Source organism: Bubalus bubalis, chromosome 5 (genome assembly GCF_019923935.1).
Source record: "Bubalus bubalis isolate 160015118507 breed Murrah chromosome 5, NDDB_SH_1, whole genome shotgun sequence".
Classification (NCBI taxonomy): Eukaryota; Metazoa; Chordata; class Mammalia; order Artiodactyla; family Bovidae; genus Bubalus; species Bubalus bubalis.
In genome coordinates, this window is record NC_059161.1 from 56957583 (window position 1) to 56972256 (window position 14674).

Consider the following 14674-nt stretch of genomic DNA (forward strand, 5'->3'; position numbering starts at 1 on the left):
AGACTTTGAACAGTAGCCCACCAGGCTCCTCTGTCCATGGGATTCTCCAGGCAGGAGTACTAGAGTGGGTTGCCATGCCCTCCTCCAGGGGAATCTTCCCAACCCAGGGATCAAACCTGCAGCTCCTGCAGCTCCTGCATTGCAGGTGGATTCTTTACCCACTAAGCCATCGGTGCTTTGGTCATATCTCATTTGGTTTGATAATTGACCTTCTTATAGTTTATTTATAAGTAGTTTTGACTTACTTTCAAACTCACGAACTTAGAAGGATATTTAAAATTTTTCAAATAGTGAGATTTCTATGCATGGATGTGACAATTGTTTCTAATTATTTTTATTTTTAATGCATTGCACACGGAGAATGCAACTGGTATGATTTCATTCACTTTGGAATTTGTTTCTTCTATTTTCTCTGGGCTCAGTATATGTTCTCATTGTTTTTAATATTCTTAAAAATAATATGTGTTCTCTATTGAATATCAAGTTTTACACAGATCTATTAACTATGTGTGTAATTTAAAATGGTACTATAATATTACTTATTTTATATTTTTTGTCTATATCAGTTTCTTCTTGAATTTTTATTGGTTTTCTTTTGTATATTTTGATGTTGTTAGATGTTGATGCTAATGTCTTGTTTGCTTTTCAACACTTTTGGCTCTAAATGTCATTTTGTCTCATACTAATACTCTAATACTATCTTATTTAAATTTAATTTAAAATTTTTGAATAGTGTTATATATTCCAGCCTTGAAAAGAAAAAAAATGTATTTTCAGAGAAGTTGCCTTTTCACTCGAACTTTCCTCAGCTGCAGAATTTCCCTCCCCAGACACAAGTGTTATCAGTGTGTTAAATGTAAGTCAGTATTTGGGGAGGGTCTGGTAAGACATCTTGATTCAGCTTCCATCTTGATTCAGTCTCTGAATATTGTTCCAATGGGGGGAATGCAGCTAGAATATGTTCTCTTGCATCAGTCTAGAGTTGCAAACCCTAGAGAGGCCCCATGTGAGGCTCAAAGAGAATATATTGTGATCTATACACTTTGGGCCTTGTGGTTAGGGAAGCCCTTCCATATTGCTGGCCCTAGACTATTTTCTTCAATACTTGTTGGTCAGGCGGGAGAAAAGGGTGGTAGGTGCAAAAGTGTTGCCATAGGTTTGAGCCTTGATTTACCTTGTCTTGAAGTTTTCAATTTTTTAATTTTTCTGGCTACACTGGGTCTTTGTTGCTACATGCAGACTTTCTCTAGTTGCAGCAGGCAGGGGATTTCTAGTTTCAGTTCTCAAGCTTCTCATTGCGGTGTTTTCTCTTGTTGCAGAGCACAGCCTCTAGAGCATGTGGGCTTCTGTAGTTGTAGTGGGATCTTCCGGGACCAGGGATTGAACCTGTGTACCCTGCATTAGCAGGTGGATTCTTAACACTGGATCACCAGGGAAGACCCAATTTTTATATCTTGAAATACCCATGCATGCAGATCTTCTGACATTTTAAGACAATATGATTCAATCAATTGATTGATCAATCCATCACCAGTGTTGGCTGATGCTTATTTGTCTTAATGTGGATAACCAATAGATACACCGCCAGTTCTTACCCTAGGGAGCTTAAAATTTAATTGGGGCTAAAAATACTTAAGAAACAAGGAACAACACGAAGAACATAAAACTAAGTGTATGCCTCAGGGTGATCCTGTTGGTCTTAGTCCTCTTTGGACAGTTTATAGAATAGCCAGCTAACTAGAAAGCTAGACAGCCATGTGCATGTGTGCTCAGTCACTCTCTTGTATCCAACTCTTTGTGATCCCATGGACAGCAGTCTGCCAGGCTCCTCTGTCCATAGGATTCTCCAGGCAAGAATATTGGAGTAGGTAGCCATTTCCTTCTCCAGGGAATCTTCCCGACCCAGGGATCAAACTGCCATCTCTTGCGTTTCTTACACTGCAGGCAGATTCTTTACCACTGCACCACCAGGAAAGTCCTCGAAACAGACATAGATATAGTTATATATATTCTTTATATAACTTATAATTTATAGTGCTATAGAACTCATATATGTGCATATTTCTACCTATATCTATTTCATAGAACTCTAATATATCTTTTTCTTCTTATATGAAATTCAAATTTTCTTTTTCTTGTATATATTTCAAAATTTATTAATACTGGGGAAGTATAAATTTATGTTAATGAAGAACATTTAAGAAATGGGATTAGCTCTTTATATTTTAAATAGAACCACTATTTTTAAATGGAGCATTTATATCTTTAAATAGAGCATTATTTCCTGCTGGCCATTTCTTACACATAGTGTTTGAAAAACAGCTCCCTGATGGTAATGGGACTCACACCCAAAGCACAATTTATGTTAACCGATCATGTACAGTTGCTGAATATTTTGTGCCACAGATGGAGAATTAACGCTTCTCCCTTTCATTTAGCACTCTTAATCCCTCTCCCCTCACCCTGCCCCTGTCCTTTCTTAATCTTGTCCTGTCTTTTCTTTCTCTCTCCCACCCCACTATCCTTCTCCCGCCAGGTCTGATGAGTTCTTCCCAGCAAGCACTCTGAACAAACCCTCCTCTGTGGGCCTCCCTGCTGAGAAGTTAGGTGGCTGTGTCAGTGCCTCTGATGCCTATTTTTACACTCGTGTTTGTCCGGAGTCTGACGTGGTTTATCACAGTCTCTCCAAAGACCCATTGTTCAGCACTTCAAGAAGAATGTTGTTATATTGACTGTTAGTGCGTCAGCCCGGCTCTCTCTGGAGGAGCTCTTGGATGAAATTAGATAATTTCCATTAGAAGACCGTGCATTATTAGTCCCTGGTGCCAAACCGGAGAAGGAGCCAAGATGACTATTTCTGGCCAGGCTCACCTCAGGAAGGAACCTTCTCAGCTTTAATGGGATTTTGCTATTGTTGGTTGCCTTCTGTTTGACACCAGGCCAGCCCAGGGTTGGAAATTGTTTAGAAAGCTGCATGAAATATAATAGAACCCCAGCCATTTGCTGAGGCACATTCCTGCACAGTGTTTATTTTGAAGAAGGGAAAAAAATATATTGTCCTTGGCAGACAACAATAAAAAAAAAAAAAAGCAGTAACTTGAATCTCTGACCATATGCTTCTTGTTGCCAGTTGTGTTTAAAAACTCCCTGCCGGTATCGGAGAATTTCACACTGAAGTGGTAAATCTCTTGTAATATTTATAAGCATCTTCATTACAGACCCAGGAAGATATTTAAAGTCATCAAGGCCTTCAAGGCTGAAGCTATTTGAAATGGGTGGGTGCTAAAGAGAAGATGGAAACTGAAAAAATATTCCAAACTCACTCTGGTCCCAGTCTGGCCCCAGATGTGGACCCCCCCAAAAATCCCTCCGCCCTCCTATCTAGCCAAAACTTTTCACACCCAACAGCTGTAGGAGCTGAGCCTTTCTGAACTGCTTGTGTTCTGAGCAGACTTAATCACTGAAGCATTAGAGGACAATAGGAATAAATGCCTCTTTAGTCTTGAGGACATTGTAAAAATCAACCTTTGATCACAATGGTAGGGAGTTTTGTTTGGCTTTATTTTTGTTTCCGTTCTCAAAAAACTAGCTCACCATCACAGTTGAATTTGGAGAAAAAGTTGTCTCTGTTTTGGCAGAACTATGCCATGAACTGTCTAATGATATTAAAGGTTGGACATTTTTAAATGAGATTGAAATCCCTAAACTGCTTTCTTACAAATTTGCTTAGTGTCACACACTTAGCTTTCTTTGATGGTCTAATTCTTTTTGGGGCTGTGTGTGTGCGTGAAAATCGTAAACAGAACAAAACAAAAGAAAGGAAAAAAACCTAAGGTGGGGTTTCAATAGACAATTCTTGAAAAAGCAATTCAACTACATTTATAAGAGTTCCTTGGTTGAGTTAAAATGCAGCTTCCCAAGACAGCTTAAAGATAAAATCTTCAAGTCTAGGAGCTGATTCCATCAAATGACATTTAGATGTCCTCAGACATGTTGCTTCCTTTCAAGTATTTGGCCTTAACCTTGACCTTTTCCTCTTTAATTCATTTAATAAATAATATGTCCAACAATGTCTTGACCATCAACAACAATGGGAGAGAGGGGAAGTAGAGCTAATTAAAAAATACTCACCAAAGCTGATCACCAAGTCAACTTCTGGCATAAATGTCACCCCTTTCCCATGAAATTTTTCATCAGAAATGCTGACCCATGGCCAAAACTGACTGAGGGGTGACAGATGGGCCCTTCACAAGGGAGAACTGGAGAGAAAATTTTCAAAGTACGTGCAGTCAATAAACAGACTCTGCTCTGGCCCTGCCTAGACAACGGGGTCCTGATTTCACCTGAGGGAGGCAGGTGAACCCATGGGCACCAGCAATGAGTTTCAAGCGGCGGGTAGAATTCTAAGACAACCCCCAAATTCCAGCCCCCGAGTGTGTATGTCCTATGCAATCCCCTCCCCTTGAGTAGGGACAGAACCTGTAAACGGGATGGGATGTCACTCTTTGACTAGTGTCCCTTATATAGAAAAGAATAAGAGACTTTGCTGTTGTAACTGAGATCTCAAATCAGGTGAAAGTGAAAGTCACTCAGTCATGTCCGACTTTTTGTGACCCCATGGACTATAGAGTTCATGGAATTCTCCAGGCCAGAATACTGGAGTGAGTAGCCTTTCCCTTCTCCAGGGGATCTTCCCAACCCAGGGATCGAACTCAGGTCTCCCACATTGCGGGCAGATTCTTTGCCAGCTGAGCCACAAGGGAAGCCCAAGAATACTGGAGTGGGTAGCCTATCCCTTTTCCAGAGGATCTTCCCAACCCAGAAATTGAACCGGGGTCTCCTGCATTACTGGCAGATTCTTTACCAACTGAGCTATGAGGGAAAGGGAGATTATCTTGTGTGGATCTGACTTACAAGGGGGATTGGGTCCTTCCCCAGGGGCATTCTCTTTCTGGCCTTGAAGCAGCAAACAGCTCTATTGTGAACTCCAGTGGTGAGGGGGCATTCTCCAGGCGCTGAGGAGCCCAACACCTGCACAGAATTGAATGCCCCCAATCCCAGGGATGGCGGAGCCTGGTGGGCTGCCATCTATGGGGTTGCACAGAGTCGGACACGACTAAAGCAACTTAGCAGCAGCAGCAACAATCTGAATGAGACTGGAAGTGGATCTTCAGCTCCACAGGAGAATGCAGCAGGCTGACAGTCTGATTGTAGCCTTGTGAGAGCCTGAGCAGAGGACACAGCTAAGCTGTGTCCAAGTTCCTGACACATAGAAACTGTGAGATCAGAATGGTATTAGTTTAAGCCATTAAACTTGTAGTAATTTTCTATGAAACCATAGATGACTAATACAAAAGCTCTCCAGACAGCTTGACCAGTTTTGAAATGCTGGACACTCTACCTGACATCTGCTATCGCTACAGGCAGGTCATCTATACACGTGTGCCTACAATGGTCTGGAGGCTTTTCAGGATCCATGCCTGAGATCTCCCAGTACCTTCAGTTGGATATGACTGCCTTCCTGCAGTTCCAGAGGCTCTAAGGGACCGTTCACTGGCCATTTGTTTTACTTAAGGCAACATCATGGACCCTGAGGGGAAATAACATATTTTGAGACCATACTAGCCTGGGTTTGAGTGCCTCTTTTGACATGTTTTAAGCCAGGTAACTCAGTCAAGTCATTTACACTTTTTTGAGTCTCGGATTTCTAAAATGGGGATGATAATATAACTTCCAGAGTTTTCATGAGAAGTAAACGAATTACCTGTATGAAACACCTGGCCCAGAGATTGGACTCTAGCATGTGCTAAATACATTCATTTTCTTCAAGACTTAGCTTAAGATCTACCAGAAAACTAGCTTTGATTTTGCCTCTGCTGCCTGCTAGTAAGTTACTTAACTGTACTGTGCTTCCACATTATCATGAATAAAATGAAAATAGCATTAGTACTTATTGGATACCATTATTGTAAGGATGTAAATAAAATAATCCATAAACAAATCACTTATCACCTGCACGGTACACAGTAATGTTAGTGTTTTTAATTATCATTCCCCTTCCACTTACCAAACTGAAATGCCTCACTTCCTCCTCCATGGTCTCATGAGCTTTGATTGGATTTCTAAGTTAGCACTTCTCATATTCTCAGATATGGGTATTGTAAGAAATTGTATGTATTTCTTTCTCTCCCAATTTACCTTTTGCTTTCGGGGGACAGGAGCCATGACTAATTCATCTCTGTAAGCCACTCAAAGCCTTGCCTCTTGCCTTCCAAATAGTAGATGGTCAAGAAGTATTGACTTGGGACTTCTCTGGTGGTCCAGAGGTTAAAACTTCATCTTTCAATGCAGAGGTGTGGATTCAATCCCTGGTCCGGAAGCTAAGATCCCACATGTCTCATGGCCAGAAAACCAAACATAAAACAGAAGCAATATTGTAACAAATTCAATAAAGACTTTAAAAATGGTCCACATCAAAAAAATCTTTAAAAAAAGTACTCTCTTGACCAAATTTTCAATTGACTTGGACAGAGCCAATACTAGATAAAAGCTAATTACAGAACCCAAGCAAAGTAGTGACCTTGTAGGCTCATTTGGTCCCTCTTGCTTGGGAGATCAAGTCAGCCAAGATGAACGTGTCTCAAGCTTGGTGGAAAGATCCTTATGTAAAGAGTTGGCATTATCGTTCATTAATTAATCCCTTGAACATTAATTTTCTGGGAATGTGTATATCTAGTAGATGCTGTATGCTCAGACACTCAGTTGCATCCAACTCTTTGTGACCCCCTGCAGAGGACCCGCCAGGCTCCTCTGTCCATGGGCATTCTCCAGGCAAGAATACTGGAGTGGGTTGCCATGCCCTCCAGGGGATCTTTCCAACCCAGGGATCGAACACAGGTCTCCCACTTTGCAGGTGGATTCTTTACCATCTGAGCCACCAGGGAAGACAGAGTGGTACAAACCAAGAAGTAGAAGACAGATTCCTTCTCTCAGAAAAGCTTCCTGATCTGGCAGCCAATACTATCCCCCTGGGCTTTGTAGGTGGCACTAGTGGTAAAGAACCTGCCGGCCGGCGCAGAAGTAAGAGATGGGGCTCAATCCCTGGGGAGTACAATAAGTACTAACGCACGATCCCTCTTGACTGGGAGCTCTCTCTCACTCTAATATCCATCTCTCCTTGCTGAAATTCTGCCCACAGTCTCCGCTCTGAACTCAGGAGAGGGTCCGGAGGACAGCTGTTCCCCATCCTCAGCCACGTGACCCTCACATAGTTAAAGCCCATTACTGAGTCACCCCTCAGCTCTTGCCTCACTTAAGCTGTGCCTCTAAAGCAGGGATATTGATGACGACCTGACTGGTAGGGCGACTGTGAGAAATAACTCATTAAAATGGCTGCAGGGTGCAATGAAAAGGCCAGAGAACAGGGCCAAGCGGCTTCCCCCAGCACTCCATTCATTTTCAAGGGAAAACAATTCTGGATCAGAGCTATAAAAAGAACACTGAAGATAAAGTGTACCTCTCTCCCCACCTCGCTATTTGTCTTCTATAAGGATCCGGGCACTTGCCAGGCCTCCTTTTCAGCCTTTATCACAGAACACTTCTCATCTGTTCTTTTATTCATGCTGGGCCCTTTTCATTGTCTCCTGCTCAGAAATGTGTGATAAGGATCTAGCTGACTGGCATTAGGAAACTCAGCTGTTCAACAAAGGAACCTGTCATTGTGCCCCAGGCACTTCAAAGCTCTCACAACATCTTATTTTAATTATTTGTTGTTGTTTTTTTTTAACGTTTGAACAATGTGTTTTGCATCCTAGATTGTGGGAAAATATATTTCTCGTTAGTTGGAGCCAGAGCTGCTGACAACTCCGAAAATGACTACACAGTAATTCATGCTAAAGTTTGTGAAAATACTTGAAATTCTTTTTTAAAGAATTAGAAGTATGCTTCTATTGTGTACCATAGTACTGATTAGACCTCACTGTGGGCATCAGTAGAAGCTAAGGATCTGGATGGTGCAACTAGATTATCCAGACTCAATATTAGCACATTTTTGCTAATATTAATTCAATGTGACTGTGTAGTATTATTGTAGAGGTAAAGACAGTGGAAGGAGCTTTCATTCTCATAAGAAGGGCCTGACGTGTCTTCCAGACACTACAGTAACAGGGGCCTGATGACTGGGAGAGACAGTGAGTATAAAGTTCAAGTGAATTTTAGACTTGAATTCCCAGCTCAGGCCTCACATTTCCACGCTTAACACTACAAAGGGCTATTTAACAGATCAAGTTAATCAAAACAAAACTGATAATACACTATGGACACCAGGAATTAGGAGGGAATACTGCAAATGGCAAGGAAGTATAAATTGAGAGGAAATGATAAAGTGGCTTATTGTGATCCATTCATAGAAGCAGAAGCAATAGCGCAAACTCAGCAAAAATGGACTTTTCTTCATCTCAAACACCACTCATGGCCTTCTCCAGTGGCAGATGATTAAGACTCACTCTTCTAGGTCGGGTCCTGAACTGCAGTCAACAAGAGAGGTTCATATCTTATTCAGACTGCTTACCAAGCATCTAACAAGGTGCTTTCATACTCACTCACTATGTGCTGCATGAATGAGTCAATACATAAAAACTTAAGTCTAAGAGGCGTCTTGAAAGGCACTCAGCATTGCTTTGTTTTGTTTTGGACACCAGTGGCAGGTATTTGATCCTGTTTTTCTGTCCATGGTGTACCATCATCATCAGTCCTTGCAAGTCTCCTCTCTTATCTTACGTCTACTTTATTATTATTTCTTTCCTCTGCTCCTTCAGCCTGAATCCCATTTTTCTGTCTACCATAAGCACCCACCCCAGAGTATCTAATTTATGTTCTTAGTTATGTGCATATTTATAAATATCATGATATTATTGTGTGTGTTTAATTTACACACAGTATTAGCTGTGTTATCTCGTTATATTTCTTACTCTAGTCATGCAACAGTATCTTTTAAAGATCTACACATGTTGTTTTATGTATATACATGTTTTTAATTTTGACTGCTGCATTATATACCATTATTTTTGTATATCATCTTACATTTATCCAAGGGAATGGATATATGATTGCCTTTAACCCCTGCAATTTTAATCACTCTTCAGTTCAGTTCAGTCCAGTGGCTCAGTCGTGTCCGACTCTTTGCGACCCCAGGAATTGCAGCACGCCAGGCCTCCCTGTCCATCACCAACTCCCGGAGTTCACTCAGACTCACATCCATCAAGTCAGTGATGCCATCCAGCCATCTCATCCTCTGTCGTCCCCTTCTCCTCCTGCCCCCAATTCTCTTAGTAATAATCAATCCTTTCCCCATTTATTTTGTTGATAACTTATAATTTTAATATAATTTGAAAAAAAGAAAGGTTAAAAGATTAGTACATGGAACTCCCATCAGTATACCCAAATTTACCACTAATTACATTTTGTCCCATTTGCTTTCTCATTATCAATTTATCTATATTTATAAGTGTATTTTTTTGATGATTTAAGAGTAAGTTAGAGATATGATCAAGTCCATCTATCACTAAATTTATCTACTAAAAAGTCAATGGTCAAAAAATAAATCAAAGAGAATATCATGAAATACCTTAAGACAAATGAAAACTGAAAACACAGCACTCCAAATCTATGGAAGACACCAAAAGCAGTTCTAAAAAGGAAGTTTGGTGATACAGGCCTACCTCAACAAAGAAAAATCTCAAATAAACAATCTTGCTGCTGCTGCTGAGTCACTTCAGTCATGTCCGACTCTGTGCGACCCCATAGACAGCAGCCCACTAGGATGCCCCATCCCTGGGATTCTCCAGGCAAGATTTACCATCTAAAGGAGTTAAAAAAAAATGTTCAAAGTCAATAGAAGGAAAGAAATAATAAAGATCAGAGAGGAAATAAATAGAAATTTTTAAAAAACTATAAAAGATCAGTGAAATTGAAAATTGGGTTTTGGCAAAGATAAACAAAATTGATAAATCTTTTGCCATTTTATTGTCATGAAGTGCCTCTCTTACCTCTGACACTATGTCTTGCTTTGAAGTTTATTTTGCCTAATTTTAGTATACCCAAACTTTCTCATACTTTCGTTTGCCTCATATGTCATTGTCCATTCTTTAACTTTCAATCCATCTATTTTCTTATACTTAAGGTACCTCTCTTGAAGATAACAGACACTTTTAGTCTTGCTTTTTTATCCACTCTTACAAACTTTGCCTATTTAGTTGGCCTATTTACGTTTAGTTTAATTATTGCTGTGTAGGATTGAGGTCTACCATTTGCTCTTTGCTTTCTATTTCTCCCATTTTTTTTTTTTATTTTATTGGAGGCTAATTACTTTACAATATTGTGGTGTTTTTTGCCATACATCGACATGAATCAGCCACAGGTGTACATGTGTTCCCCCATCCTGAACCTCCCTCCCACCTACCTCCCCACTCCATCCCTCAGGGTTGTCCCAGAGCACCAGCTTTGAGTCCCCTGCTTCATGCTTTGAACTCGCACTGGTCATCTGTTTTACATATGGTAATATACATGTTTCAATGCTATTCTCTCAAATCATCCCAACCTCATCTTCTCCCACACAGTCCAAGAGTCTGATCTTTACATCTGTATCTCTTTACATCTGTGTCATCTCTGCTGTCTTGCATATAGGGTCATCATTACCATCTTTCTAAATTCCATATATATGTGTTAATATACTATATTGGTGTTTCTCTTTCTGACTTACTTCACTCTGTATAATAGGCTCCAGTTTCATCCACCTCATTAGAACTGACTCAAATGCTAAAGCTGAAACTCCAGTACTTTGGCCACCTCATGCGAAGAGTTGACTCATTGGAAAAGACTCTGATGCTGGGAGGGATTGGGGGCAGGAGGAGAAGGGGATGACATAGGATGAGATGGCTGGATGGCATCACTGACTCAATGGATGTGAGTCTGAGTGAACTTCGGGAGTTGGTGAGGGACAGGGAGGCCTGGTGTACTGTGATTCATGGGGTCGCAAAAAGTCGGACACGACTGAGTGACTGATCTGAATAGTCTATTGTGTATATCTCCCATTTGTTTTTTATTTCTCTGTGCTCTACCTTCTTTTGGTTAATTGAATATTTTTTACTATTCCATTCTTCCACTGGCTTTACCTCCTTGCACTTTTTTTTTGCTTTTGTTTTTGTTTAGTAGTTGTTTTAGGAATTCTTAACTAGTTACTTAGAGCTAATATTGTATGAAGTATTAAAAAAAATCTTTGCAACAGTATAGTTCCATTCATCCTCTCCCCTTCAACCTTTATGCTATTATTTCTTTTTGTTTTTAATTTTATTTTATTTTTAAACTTTACATAATTGTATTAGTTTTGCCAAATATCAAAATGAATATTACAAGTCTACACCTTATAACCCCTATATATATTTTAAATTAAGAAAGAAAAAGTAGTTTTAATTCAAGTGCTGAATTCTTTATTTTTACTCCTAGATTTTTTATACTAAGACCTAGGAGAGCTGATATGTAGTTCTAGCCCAAGTCTAAAGGCCCAAGGATCTGGAGAATCAATAATCTAAGTTCTAGTCCAAAAGCCGGCAGGCTCAAGACGCCAAAAGAGCTAATGTTTCAGTTTCAGTATGGAAAAGGCTGATGTCCCAGTTGAGCAGTCAGGCAGAAGGAATTCCTTCTTAGCCTTTTTGTTTTATTCAGGTCTTTAATTGGACGAGGCTCACCCACATTAGGGTGGGTAATCTGCTACTCAGTCTACCAATTCAAACATTAATCTAATTCAGAGACATCATCACAGATATATTCAGGATAATGTTTGACCAAATTTTTGGATTCCGCATGGCTTGTCAAGTTGACACAAAAAATTAGTCATCACATCCTGTTTGTCCTACAGTTTCTCTCTTAGCTTCTGACATCCATCAACTTCCTCTCACTTCTCCAAGATTTGGCTCTAAATGGAAGCTGGCACCCTTTGCTAGTTGATCATCTTTTGTGGAAAAGAAAGCTTCCGAAGTATTATTTAAAAATAGTCAACTTATTTAGGAAACTCCAAATTTTAGGATTGTTCCAAGACATTTCTTTAAAAAGCATGGAAATCTCCTTAGCAGCTTTTTTTTAAAACATTTCTCTGATCTTAAAGAAATTTAAGAGGAAAACATGGGCTTGCTATTTACCAAGTTTTGTTTGATTGTTTGCAATTTTATTTGTGTTTTGTTTTTAATAAACAAGTGCTAATGGTTGAAATTCAATATATTAGCCGTATAAGATATATGACAAGTTATGGGCCAAAAGAAGTCAACTATAGGAAGTGGAAGTTCTGAATAAGACAGTTAATGAGACTCACTGCATGATAAATATAGTACATAAAGCGATCTTTGAATCCCAGAGGAAAATGATATTATAGACTGAATGTTCTTGATGGTGCCTGATTTCCCCTTCCCCCGAGGAAGCATTCTTCAGCTCTTTTTCCTAATGGATATCTCCAAAGCCCAAGTTAGAGAATGCCGCAGGGTCAGTGGAGAGGCGCAGAGTTTAAGCCTTCACATACTGAAATCAAGATAAATATGCCAAGCATCCAAGTGCTGTTAAAACCTCCAGAAGGGCTCTGGAGTGGTCTGTTTATTTCTCAGTATTTTTGAGTCAGTCCCTTGGTTCTCAAGGAAGAGGGAAGGACGTGAGAATTCCAGTGCACTATTATCCATTCTTCTGTCCTGTGGGGAGCAAGGCTCTGATCATTCTTGGAGAGGGAGGCAGACATAGGCTGGCTTACAGATTTCTTTCTTTTTTATTAATATTTTTTATTTTTTTATTTTTTTTTACTTTATTTTATTTTTAAACTTTACATAATTGTATTAGTTTTGCCAAATATCAAAATGAATCCGCCACAGGTATACATGTGTTCCCCATCCTGAACCCTTTCTTTCTTTCTTTCTTTCTTTCTTTTTTACTGCCAGGCTAGGTGATCTCAGAAGAGGCACCTGGTTGCCAGGATTCACAGATTGTGTAAAAGCCAAAAGTCACACTGGAAATACTCTGATCACCTCTCAATTTACAGGAGAAAGAAACAGGCCCAGATGCAGTCAGTAGGTTGCTCCAGATCTTACAGTGGGAAAGGTGGACAAGAAGCCAAATGATCTGACTCCTGAATCAATGATTTTCCCATGACACTGAGACTTCACATGAATACCGATTTTTTAAATCTGCTTTCTTTAATGGTCTCATCTCTTCAATGGAGTATGGTACTCACCTTGACATTTTTTGAATGAATGAATGACTTTAACTCTCAGAGATAATATTTTCATTCGTATTGATTTCTACGGTTTTGCTTCTTTACATTATTTTAGCCTATGTGTGTGCTTAGTCGTGTCCGACTCCTTGCAACCCTATGGACTGTAGCCTGCCAGGCTCCTCTGTCCATGGTATTGTCCAGGCAAGAATACTGGAGTGCATTGCCATTTCCTTTTCCAGAGGATCTTCCCAACCCAGGGATCAAACCCACGACTCTTGCATCTCCTGGATTGGCAGGCAAGTTTTTGGCCACTAATCCCACCTGGGAATGGAGAAGGCAATAGCACCTCACTCCAGTACTTCTGCCTGGAAAATCCCATGGACAGAGGAGCCTGGTAGGCTGCAATCCATGGGGTCACTAAGAGTCAGACACGACTGAGCGACTTCACTTTGACTTTTCACTTTCATGCATTGGAGAAGGAAATGGCAACCCACTCCAGTGTTCTTGCCTGGAGAATCCCAGGGACAGGGGAGCCTGGTGGGCTGCTGTCTCTGGGGTGGCACAGAGTCGGACACGACTGAAGTGACTTAGCAACAGCAGCAGCAGCCACCTGGGAAGCCCTTATTATGGCCTATTTTAGAACAATTAGCATTTGCTTTTTTTCTTGACAAAGGAGTTTCAAAATCTGGGGTTGAAGGTGGGAATAGAAGCTGGACACAGGGAGACCCTTCTTTGCTTTCACTGCCCTGAATGACCCGTGAGTGGGTGAGTGGGCTGCTTACTCACTTGTCAGTCCTTAAGCTTTTCCAAAACCACTACAATGTGTTAGGTCCTGTGTCAGGTTAGAAGCTGGGGGTACAGAACTGAAGTATATGGTTCAGGTAGCAGGTAAGTAGGATGTCACAGAGCTAGGAAGACACAGCCCAGCAAAATGTGAGTTTCCAGCAGTGTGTTCAGTGCACAGGTGCTATGGGAGCAGGGAAGAGGTTGATCCAGCTGGACACAGATCACGTCACACTGACATTCCTTATGTAGGGATATATTGCATCTTGGTTATCTGCTTTCCCAAACTCCCTGTGTAGTACCAGCTCAGGAGAGATGAAGAGAATTATCAAATGAATGAATGCATAGACAAGTATTTCAGGTTTTGTAAATGTAGAAGGTGCAAAGAATCCACTACTTTGCCTACACACACAGGTAGCAAAGCAGCCACAGGTAAATCTAACCCAGACTTTTGTTTTGGCCCATGTCGTGATTTTTAGAAACTTGAACCACCCTGTGCTTTAAAATATTGACGTCTGACTTCTTTTCAAAAATCAGCAGAATATCTGACAACACTGTGCACTTATTCCAGAATGACTGGCTGGTTGGCGCTGGTAGAACCTATATTTTCCTACTGAGCATAAGCCTTGAGGTGGCCGTGTC